Source organism: Loxodonta africana, chromosome 14 (assembly GCF_030014295.1).
Source record: "Loxodonta africana isolate mLoxAfr1 chromosome 14, mLoxAfr1.hap2, whole genome shotgun sequence".
Taxonomy (NCBI): domain Eukaryota; kingdom Metazoa; phylum Chordata; class Mammalia; order Proboscidea; family Elephantidae; genus Loxodonta; species Loxodonta africana.
In genome coordinates this window covers 68,334,982-68,347,375 of record NC_087355.1, presented here as the reverse complement: position 1 = coordinate 68,347,375, position 12,394 = coordinate 68,334,982, and the positions used below count along the sequence as shown (strand labels likewise).

The following is a 12,394-nucleotide window of genomic DNA, read 5'->3' as shown; positions in this document are numbered from 1 at the left end:
GCAGGTAAAAATTTCAATTGCCTTAACAATCTTCTTTGTTCATAAGTGGAATGCCAGTGCTTGGCACAGTACCAGCATATAGTTTATGGTCAAATGTACAAATGATTGGAAACCATAGACTATTGAGATCAGAAGTGACCTAAACATCACCAAGTTTCATCATGCTGGCCAAGTGATCTTCCAGCTCCCCGTAACAGGAAGCACACTCACTCCCAAAGCAGCGCCTTCCAGCTTGGGTCACCTGACTGTTAGATTCTCCTTCTTTCCATTGAGCTGAAGCGTGGCTCCCTGTACTGTCCCTGTATTGGTAGTAGATCTCTCCTTTCTGGTCATACACATCACATGTCCTCCAGAGGTGTTCACATCTGGCCATACGTCAGAACCACCAGAGGAGATTTTTTAAAACTACATGTTACCAAGTAGCCTCCCTAGAAATTCTGATTCAGTATATCCTCTGGGTTGATCAGGAACGAATAGTTTAAATAGCAGTCACCCTAATGGGTAGCAAGTCTAGAAAGCACTTGTCTGAGATTTCTGTCTGGGTTAGAACCCCACTTCCATTGTGTACTAGCTGTATTACCTAGGGCAAGTCACTTAGCCTCTCTATAGTTTTCATCTCTAATACTGTGACAATAACAGTATCTACGTTATAAGGTTCTTGTGAGGACTGAATGAGTATTCCAGATAAAGCGCTTAGCATAGTACTTGGCTGAGCAGGCATAGTAAACGCTCATTAAATGTTAGCTGCCATTATCATCATTACCTTCTTCTTCTTCCTCCTCCTCTGCCTCTGTAGCACCTCTTCAGATATGTCATCACCAACCATCACAAAAGATTTCCTTTCCAGGCCAATGATCCTCAAAGTCTTCTTTTTTCAATCCGTTTCCCACATGACAGGTTCACAGTCCTTCTTTTACAGACAGGTTATCTATCAGGAGGTGGCACAGTATTTCTGCACCCCAGAACTCGTAGGGATTGAAGGATCTGATGCAATAAATGTAGATAATTGAGCTTCAGCTCTGAACTTCAGATGGCAGTTATTACTGGTCATAGTAGGGTAGCTGTGCATATTCTTTTATTCCAGAGGAGTCTTCCCATAGGGGAACTCTTATGTGCAAGCTTCTGTAATGAAGGGGAAAACCAGGGTGAGGATAGGGAAGTTGTGTTTTTCTGAATGCTTTCATCCTGAAACACTTAGTTGAGAGTCTGAGCCCAACCCAAGTTAACTCATTAAGTTCCCAGAGTTTGTTGTAGACTTTCAGCCTTTAGTCACCATAGTCAACACCACAGGAGCAAAAATAATGACAACAGTGCCTGGGGAAGTGAGAAGAACAGGTATAAAGGTCCAGTGTGAAGTTAGAAAGGAGGAGAGAAAATTAAATGTAAAAGGCAAAATGAGCAAAATGATGTGGACTTGGGGGAAGCAATAAAGAAGTCAGGGGGAAAATCTGGACATTGTATGAAAAACCAAACCCATAGCCGTCAAGTCGGTAACAATGGATTCATTTTTCCAAAGTCTTATTTCTTAGTCATGGGTCACTTTTCTTTCCCTCAGGGTTGAGGCTTGCCCTTGTATGGTGAGGGACAATTGGAAAGTGTGGAGGATAAATTCATTTATAACCATAATACCTTGCATTTAATAAAATATTGTTCTTACAGCTCCATAATGTGTACAATCACATCCCGATGAGTGAGACATAAACTTTATATCAATATTCTTGTCTAATAACTGAGGAAAGTGAGACTCAGAAAGACAAGTGACTTACTCAGTGTTACACTCCTGTATTGTTCCAGGCCCAGGAGGTAAGCCCAAGTCTTGTAACTCTTTGTCCAGTGCACTCCATTCCTAATCTTGCCAGTGGTTTATGGAATGTTCTACCCATTCACATTCTTGCTGTTCTTTGGATTTTTTCCCAGTGGAAAGAAAACTAACAATACCACACACATATTCAAAGCTACCATGTTCCTCTGAGCAGCTCTTATTCTCAGCTCACATGTCATCCCCTCTATGAAGTTTTTCTTGACTCCTCCAAGCTCTGATTTAGTACCTTCTCCCTCTGTGTACTCATAGAACTTTGCTCCTACCTCAGTTATAACATGGATCTTACTGAGTTCTAATTATGTTTTACAACCACCCCCCCCCCACACCATGATGACTTTCTTGAGGGATGTGTACATACTCATTTTTGTATCCCTAGCATCTTACACAGTGTATAGCATATAGTGGAGCCTCCATACCTATTTGTTGAATGGATGGATGGATAGATGGGTGGATGGAAGGACTTTCAAGGTTGAGATTTAAAGAGATATGTAAGAAGCCAGTTGTCAAAGAAGGGCTTTCTTGACTTACTGATAAAAATTAGATCCTTCTAATGCTTTTGGCTTAGATTTTATCCATATTCTTTACTATCCATATTAATCATCCCTATTCTTTTAGAATTAACATTATTGAAATATTTATTTGGCATCAATCTTCAATATGCCCAAGAGAGAAATAACTTGTCCCAAGCAGTACAGTGTAGAAGGAAGAGTGTAGTCTCCAGATAGCCAGGATGTGAGTCTTAGTTATGTAAGTTATTGAGTGTATAAATTCTTGCTACTAAGCCACCTTATGCCTCAATTTCCCGATCTATTAAATGGGGACGATAACAGTACCTCCGGTACAAATGGTTTGTGAAGATAACATGAGATGCTAAAAATAAAATGCTTAGAAGCGCCAGCACTTTGGACATGCCAGACGCAGAGTAAGTGCTTAATATGTGTGAGCTCTTCTATCGTCCTACTGCATACATCTGAATCCCCGTGACCCAGAAGGCTTGGCCAAATCAGCTCAGTATCAGGAGACCCAGCTTCTGAAAGGCCTGAGGAGATGATGGGAGCGCTTCTGGGGACTAAGCAGACTGTAATTCTCTGATTCCTTACATGAGCTGTGCCCCTTTTCTGAGCCTCCGTCTCATCATCTGTCCTGGCAGACCTGCTATGACATTTTAATGAGCTCACAGTCAAGCTCTGAGTGTCCCTGCTGCACTTGGCCTGTTCTGCCTTAGGAATTAGATTGTAAGCTCCTTGAAGATGGGGTCTTTTAATCCTCATCCTTGCATGCCCGGGCCCACCTTGCTGCTCAGGAGTCCCTTCATAAAGTTTTGCTGAGCTGAAATGAAATAAACTTGCCTAAAACACTTAACATGCTCTTTGGCGGACTCAGTCGAACTCCTGAACAGTAAGCTCCAGGAAAATTCTGGCCCATTAACCCTATTCCCCTGCAGGCAGTTAGTGAATTTAATGACCCTGCTGCCCCCAGCATGAAACAAAGCCCACTCCCTCCCAGATTACTCCTGTTCTGCTCTGGGAACTGGGCCTCTGAAAGCCCTGGCAGCACTACTTTCCCTGCAGCTCCTGGGAAGCTCAGCTGGATTCTGTAAACTTAATGGGGTGACTTTCTCTTAGGTTGTGGACAATGCAGACTTAGAGAAGGAAGGCTTCCCGTGGCGTTGTGAGCCCTTAGTTTTTATGCCAGTGTCTACCTAGCACAACGTCTGTCACGTAAGCAACACTCAGCATATGCTGAATGAATGAATGAACAAATGAATGAGTAAGGTACAGTTTTTTGGTAGTATCACTATCAAGATGTGTAGCATTTAGCTAAAAGAGGAAGAAGACTAGGAAAAGCTACTCTTAATATTTTATAATTAAAAAAAAAAGAACCCCGGGGGTGCAACAGTTAAGCACTTGGCTGCTAACCAAAAGGTTGACAATTTGAACCCACCCAGTGGCTCTGTAGGAGAAAGACCTGGGGATCTGCTTCTATAAAGATTACAGCCTAGAAAACCCTATGAGGCAGTTCTACTCTGTCACATGGGGTCACTATGAATTGGAATCAACTCAGTGGCACCCAACAACAACAAAAGCCAAAAGCCCAAACCCACTGCCGCCGAGTTGATTCTGACTCAGAGCAACCATATAGGACAGGGTAGTGCTGCCCAATAGGGTTTCCAAGGAGTGGCTGGGGGATTTGAACTGCCGACCTTTTGGTTAACAGCCGAACTCTTAACCACTGTGCCACCAGGGCTCCCAACAACAATTACAAAAAAAGAAATCTGCCACGAATGATTTTACGGCATAAGCATAGGGCAGCGAGAGGTTGCAACAAACTCTTCTGGCCATTTCAATGAAGATCCTCTCCAACCCTCTGCCCTTTCATGAAATCGCAGTCGAGAAATAGCTGTAATCAGTGAGCAATGATAATGTCATTGAATAAAGATTGATGGAAACAGATATCAGCCTAAAATGTTTTTAGTGCAAGAAATACTGTTTGCTCAACAATAAGCTACTTCAGAGGACTTAAGCATTTCCCACAGAAGTCAGCAGTTCTGAAAGCCATGCACCGAGATTCACACCTCTGCCAGCAGCGCTCTGCTCCTGGCCTGAACATAAAAAGTCAAATCTCTTACCGTCAATAACCAGAGGAGGCAATTTGGCCTTTTCTGATGAATGTTCAGGTGTGTCATTCCCTGAAGAGCCAGCCTCTGGAGACTTGTTAGGCCATATAAAATTAAAAGGCTTTGTTTAAAAAAACCAAATCCCTTTTATTTGGGGGATTTTCTTTTTTTTTTTTTTTGGATCTCGAAACTAGAAATACAGCCTGCAGATTTCTTTCCTGTGAGAATCTTAGAGGTAGGTACCCTGTTTCAGCAAGTATCACTGTTGTTCCCATAATCGGCTGCATCTTTCAGCAAAACATGTGTCCAAAACTAAACCTTGACTTTCTTTGTGATTTTAAAATATTCCCTTTGTTACTATAATACCTGTTACCCAAGAATTATGATTTCGTAAAGTATTGGGGGTTAGAAAATAATAACATTAATCATACTAGCAGTGTGTTTTCTTCCCTTGTGTCATTATCTCACCACATGGCTATTACTTCTATGTTATGGGTGAGGGGAATCACTGGCCAGAGTCAGAACCCAGACTGCAACGCGCTCCCTGCCTGCCCTCCTGCTCCAAGTGCTCATACTCGCTCTGTTTTTTCTTTTAACACAGCACCTTTCAGTGTCTAAAATAACAAAATAATTTATTTGTTGTATGTATTGTTTGTTGTCTGTCTCTTCTCAGTAGAATCAGAGTTCCATGAGAGCAAGAAATCTTTTTTTCTGTCTGGTTCATTGATGTATCCCAAGCTCAAGCGCTAGTCTGCCACCTGGTAAGCTTCGACTATACGTTGCTATTGTTGCTGTTACCTGCCTACCTGCTATTTCTGTTTGTGTTTCCCTGGTGGGAAAACTGAGGTCAAGAGCCACCTGATGATCACTAAGGATGACACGGTGAGCAAGATGGCCAGAAAAACCAGATCTCCTTACCACCAGCCCAGTTCTTTGCCTAAATCCCAGCACAATCTTGCCACACTTTTGTTATGCTATAAAATGGATAACTGTTCATGAGTTAATTCCTGGGCACACTATTGCTTTTACATCACATCAAAGAACTTGAGACAGGCAAAAGAGACAGCCCTATTGATTGTTCTCAGAAACTCAAATCTTCCATCCCAGAAGGAATCTATGTTTAAGGCTCATGTTGAGAACCATGGCCAGTCCCCCACGGAAGACTGCCTCCTTATCAAGGCAGTGTTGTTATAGTGTTTGGTTTTAAGAGTCTTGAAATCAGTCAGCGGAACTGAAGGTCATTTTCCAATCCTATCCACCAAACTTTTATAGAACCTTAAAATTGTCCTTAAGTCAAAATGCTGAGATATTTTCAGGTCCTGGATACTTAGTAGGTCAGATTAACACATCTGTGGTATCTTCTAGGGAAAACCTGGGTGCTACAAGAAGTAGCATGGAGGTGACTCAGCTCTACTCAGAATCAGGCATTAAATCCATGGGTTTTTTTTAAGATAAAGTACTGAATATTGGCTAAAGATGAGAGTGACAACATTCAAAGTAATGGTGTGTCAAAAGAAAGGGATTTGTGTTTAGCTTTCTGGAAAAAGAAAGGATTCCCAAACCTGTCAAGAGAATACGTTTATTTGAGCATAAATTATTTTATCATCACCAGCAACAGAACACACCTCCTAATCCTTGTGTTACTTTCTCTTCAAACAGGGATATGTCACTCTTGGTAGGAGACATAAATAGAATTATTTTTCTACTTCTGTTTATGAACCTAGATGAATCTGCTGTCACACCTATTTGCGAAGAGTAGGGGACTTAGCCATGGTTTTACGAAGTTAGCTGACCAACTAGTTGATTTAAAAATAACTGGCCCTGGTAAACCTCTCTACACTTTAAAAAGCACTTTCTCATACATATTTGACTTTATATTATTATTAAATCATCCTGATTTACTTATGGCAGGGATTCTTATTATCTCCATTTGGTAAATTAGTAACCAGAGTTAAGAGGAATTATGGCTGTAAGTCACACAGCTAGTAAATGACAAAGCCCAAATCCAAGGTCTTCTGGCCTCCAGGCTCTTTTCACTGCAACATGCTGCCTACTACTCATCTAGTGCTGCTATAACAACCCTGGTGGCATAGTGGTTAAGTGCTACAGCTGCTAACCAAAGGGTTTGGCTGTTCAAATCAGCCAGGCGCTCCTTGGAAACTCTATGGGGCAGTTCTACTCTGGCCTATAGGGTCGCTATGAGTCAGAATCGACTCGACATTGGGTTTTTTTATAACAGAAATACCACAAGTGGATGGCTTTAACAAAGAGAAGTTTATCTCCTCACAGTAAGGTAGGCTAAAAGTCCAAATTCAGGGGGTCAGCTCCAGGAGGAGGGTTTCTCTTTCTCACTCGGCCTTCTCATCAATCTTCCCCCAAGCTAGGAGCTTCTCCGCGCAGGGATTCTGGGTCCAAAGGACACACTCTGCTCCTGGCACTGCTTTCTTGGTGGTATGAGGTCCCCACTCTCTGCTGGCTTCCCTTTCCTTTTACCTCTTGTAAGATAAAAGGTGGTGCAGGCCATAATCCAGGGAAACTCTCTTTACATTGGATCAGGGATGTGATCTTAGTAAGGGTGTTACAATCCCACCCTAATCCTCTTTAACATAAAATTACAATCACAAAATGAAGGACAACCACACAATACTGGGAATCATGGCCTAAACAAGTTAACACGTATTTTTAGGGGACACAATGCAATCCATGACAGGCATCCTGCCAGCCTCTCAAATCCCGTCCAAAACTTGCAAAACTCACTCCTCTTCCTATTTTCTCTCCTTATTTAATAACTAAGCACCTCCCAACCACCCAGCTTAGAAGCCTTGGTGTCTCCTTGAACATTTGCCCTTTCTCACTCCACACTTCTTAGCGTTGACCAAGGGTCTTCATTTTTGAAATGTCAGTCAGAGATCTCCCCTCTTACTCTTGTCACAGGCACTGCCCTAATTGAGACCTCCATCATGTCTTGCCTGGACTACGCTAACACTCGATAGTTTGATTCGCCATCGAACTTCTTCTGTGTGCCAGGCACTGTGCTTGGAGCTAGGGAGACTGTTCAGAGCAAAAGCAAAGCATGGCCCCTGTTCTCATGATGCTTCTGCCCTAAGTGGTGATCAACTAACCACTCCAGCAAATGTAAAAGTGCAACTGTGACAATTGCTACAAAGGCAAATACGTGAGTGCACTACCTTCTGTACCAGCCAGAATGATATCTCTAAATCAAAAATACGATCACAGCGCACCCTCTGCTTGAAAATGTTCCTAACTGTCCACTGCCTGCATGATCAAATCCAAACACATCAGCCTGGTATACATGTCTCTTCATGATCAGGCCCTGAATACTAGATTAAGTTGCAAGCCATGGCTGCCTCATTGCCCCCACCCCACCTCTCATTCAATTAGCTCATCATATGACTAAGCCATATCTGATATTTTTTTACTTCTTTCCATTCTGGAAACAGCTCTGCTTCTTCATTGTTCACCATCTTTGCTTAAGCAACACTTCCAGTAATGCTGTTCCTCTAGCTATGCTTGGAGAGATCTTACTCACACTTCAAGACTCAGCTCAAATATCCCCTCCTACTACCTGGGTGTAATTAATTATTCCTTACGTTTTGTAACGTGTTCTCCATACCACTAATACAGCACTTTCTCCATTGTAATATATAGTTATTTTCTCTTCCCACCCCACCAGATTGTGAACTACTTGCTGGTGGGGATTGTGTTTTCATGAGTACAGGTTTGAATTTATGTATTTTTTATTGCACAGAGCCAGGTCATAATGCATAATTGTTGTTGTTGTGTGCCATGGATAGAGGAGATAAAAATGTCTTGATCATTTGTTATATTTTCCACCATGAGCCACTCCTTTCTCAGCAGCACTCCTTTTCCACCATTTAACTTCATGAAGTTTTCCCTCCTGTTTTTTACTTGTATGTAAATAATTCTGGAAGTCTTCGGAGTTTCACATTCTACCAGATGTCCTCTCTGCTGTATGCACATTTCATCTCCCTCCCCTCAAACCTCCTTCTCCCCTTGACATTTTAACCTCTGAGGCAGGAGCCCTGGTAGCACAATGGTTAAAGCACTCAGCTGCTTACCAAAAAGTCCATGATTTGAATCCACTAGCAGGTCTATGAGAGGAAGATACCGCAGTCTGCTTCCATAAAGATTTATAGCCCTGGAAATCCTGTGGGGCAGTTGTACAAGGTCATTATGAGTTGGAATCGACTCCACAGCAGTAGGTTTGGTTTTGGTTTTGGAGGCAGCTGGCACAGGACAGGTTTTGCATATTTGCATAACCACTGGTTAAATGATCACCAGATGGCTATATCAAAATATGGCTGAGTTATTCTGTGGGAAAGGAGACCTGGCAGCACAATGGTTAAGTGCTCAGCTAATAACCAAAAGGTTCATGGTTTGAAACCGTCCATTGGCTCCATGGAAGAAAGACCTGGCAATCTGCTTTTGTAAAGATTACAGCCAAAAAAAAAATAAAAACTTATGGGGCAGTTCTACCCTGTCACATGGGGTCACTCTGACTTGGAATCAACTCAACAACAACCAAACAACAATATTCAGTGGGAAGGCTTTGATCTGGTTTTTTGTTTGTTTTTATTCTTGTAGTTTTGAAAGGGAGGTAAAGTAATAAGAATGAATGAAGCAACTGTCAACTATTTCTGCTACCTTTCTTTCCAGCCTAAACCTGAGTCTAGATCTTGTTTCTCTCCTAAAGTAGCTTGAATCAAGATTATTCCCAGTTAGTTCCCAGGGTTTGAAACAGGAAATCGAGAAATGCCTGAGAATAGTTGAGGATAGTTCTTTGAGAAACTGATTTTATAACAAAATAAGAATAGCAGCAGAAATTGTGGTAATTAACTAAAAACAGACTCTCAAGAAGGGAATAAACTATTACTAAAAATGTATACTTCTGAAGGACCTACAGATTCCTACAATCTGTCAACTGCAAGGAAATATTTTTTAGAGACTATCATTTTATTTTCCACAACCTAATATACACAGAAACAAAGTCATGAAATATAAAATTGTGCCAGATTATTTATGTAGATCAAAATAATGGACAGCTATCTTTGTAAAATATAAAATTTTAAAAATTAGCAACTTAGAAGAATTACCGTACAAAACAAGTTATTACACACCGTTTCCATTACTGAAGGGCAGATTAACAATGGAATAGTGCATAGCCAAGGGCTCACTCACACTGGTGTGTGTGCCAAGAGATACTGATTCTTTCAGGCTTAAAGACAACTCCCAGTCAGTCCTCCGTCCATGATCAGCCTCAACCATTTACCCCAGAATTCCGGATAGGCATTATCATTTTCAATGTGTACCATAGCTGTAAAAAGATTAAGAAGCACTTGAATGTTGATAATAAGGATGTCATTCCGGTGCACAGTGGAAAGTCGGGGATAAGTTCTGTTTTGTTTACCTCCAAAATTTAGTGGCTTAACACAATAACACTTTTATTGTATCTCATAATTTTGAGGGTCAGGAATTTGGGCGGGGCTCAGCTAGGTGACTCTTCAGCTTCACATGGCATTGACTGGGACTCCTATGTAGTATTTAGCTGATGGCTCATCTGGTCTAGAGTGTCCAAGACAGCTTTAGTCACATGCCTGGTCCCTTGGCAGGGATGAATGGAAGATTCAGCAAGGCTTCTCTCCCTCTTTATGAATTATCAAGACTTCTCTATATGTGGTCTTGCCATCATGATAGTTAGACTTTTCAACAGATGAAGTAGAAGCTGCCAGTCCTTTTACAGGCCAGGCCTAGAATTGGCATAACATTGTTTCTATCATTCTCCAGTGGTCAAAACAGTCAGAAGTCAACCTAGATACAAAGTGGGGCGGGGGGCGGGGGGAAGTAGACTCTACCTGTCAGTGGGAGGAGTATCAAAGTATTTGCAACTGTCTTTAACCCGTAACAGATTGCTAACAAAAAGGTCGGCTGTTCAAATTCACCAGCTGCTCCTTGGAACCCCTTTGGGGCAGTTCTACTCTGTCCTATAGGGTTGCTATAAGTCAGAATCGACTCAATGGCAGTGAGTTTGGTTTTGTTTTGTTTGATTTAGGGAAGGAGCCCTGGTGGCACAATGGTTAAGTGCTTGTCTGCTAACCAAAAGGTTAGTGATTCAAACCCACCAGCCACTCCGCAGGGTAAAGATGTGGCAGCCTGCTTCCACAAAGATTATAGCCTTGGGAACCCTATGGGGCAGTTCTGTTCTGTCATGTGGGAATGCTATGAGTCAGAATTAACTTGACAGCACTCAGCAACAACAACAATTTGATTTAGGATTTATATTTTAGATTTACAACCAAGAAGGAATCAATCATTTGTTCATTCAGTTATTTAATAAGTATTTGCCAGCTCTTGCTTGCTGTGTCCATAGCAATGTGCTAGCTACCGAGAGAGATGGAGGAGAATAACAGAGCACAGTCTCTGCCTTCCAGGAATTTTCCATCTAGATGTGAACACAAGACAAACACGTAGCAAGCACTTAGAGTATATAATAATATAATTAAAGTGGTAAAGTGCACCTCACAGCCTGATGTGGCCAATAGAAATGCCTACAGGGCTCAGGCAAATGACAGAAATGAGCTGGCCTGAGGACAGTAGGAAGTGTAATGGGGAGAATGGAGAACTGGGGAGTTCATGAGAGTTCATGCCGTATCTCAGGGGGCAACTGCTGCTCAGCTCCAGCTGGTTATTGTCATGTGAGAAAGTGGGGGCAATGACACCACTACTGGCAACTTAGAGCAGGTATTGGCAAACTATGATACCTGTAGTTCAAAATCCAGCCTACCACCTGTTTTTGTAAGTAAAGTTTTATTGGAACACAGCCACACTCATTCGTTTATGTATTGTCTACGGCTGTCTTCATGTTACAAAAGCAGAGTCTTAATCTCCTCATTTTTAAATCTTGGAAAGTAATTCAAATTGAACCTACCAGCCACCAGTTTTCTACCCCTAAAATGGACAAAAAGTGCTTTAAGGATTCATGGGAAGACAAGACAAATGTAGACTAAAGCAGCGATATTTAAAATGTGGTCTGCGGACCAGTGCCAGGCTGTGAACTGTTTTTTACTGATCCGCAGTGGGATAAGTAAGTAACTTGAGAATACGCATTTAGGCTCCCTTATAGCAATTTAAGATCCAAGCCTGTAATCAGTGAACTTGTCTGTTGGGTATAAACCAACTCGGCTGTTGCAGAACTTGGATTGTGAGCTGTCATTGGCATGAGCTGCATGACATAGGACCACTTGTAACCAAGCTCTGAGCTAGACCCCACAGAAGAGGCCCATGAAGAAGTTGGCCTCAGCTAATGGGTAGGGTTGGAATAAACTGGAGGGGACAAAGCACTTTTCTAGGTATTATAGCAATAGCATGCACAAAATTCAGAGTCAGGATCACCCTGAGAGAATTCAGGGAAGAGTGCATTTATGAAGAATGTAGTGGAAGGTGTGGATAGTCGGGTAGAGATTACGGAGAGCCTCAAGTGAGGCTTTGTACACTGAATTTATCTTGTAAGGAATGTGGAGTCACAGGAGAGTTTTGAATAAAGATGGGCATCACTGACCACGTAGAACACCACCCCAAACCCCCAACTTTTTCTCCTTTCTTTCAAGACTTAGTTCAAATTCTACCCTATCTAGGACCAGTCTGTGCAACACTGATCACTACTCTTTGTGAAATCCAATTAACCTTTTTTCTACATCAACAAATACCTTATACTGTTAATTATCGTTCTGTATGTATACCGCCTTTTAAACACTTTGAGGGCAAAAACTCCCCTACCCTGCTCTGGACCTCATTCAGAATCTTGCTCAATCTCTTCTGCATAGAAGATGTTCATGTGCTGTGTGCTAATGAACAAGACAGGTAGTGTTTTAGGGAGACTAACCTGGTAAGAGAATTTTGAGTATATTAAAGCAGAA

The 12,394-nt window shown here is 41.8% G+C and overlaps 1 protein-coding gene across 2 annotated transcripts in view; it reads left to right on the top strand.

The window, feature by feature from the left end:
- The window catches only part of SAMD12 (sterile alpha motif domain containing 12), a 414,895-nt gene that overhangs the window by 377,667 nt on the left and 24,834 nt on the right, over positions 1-12,394 (top strand). The window lies entirely within an intron of this gene.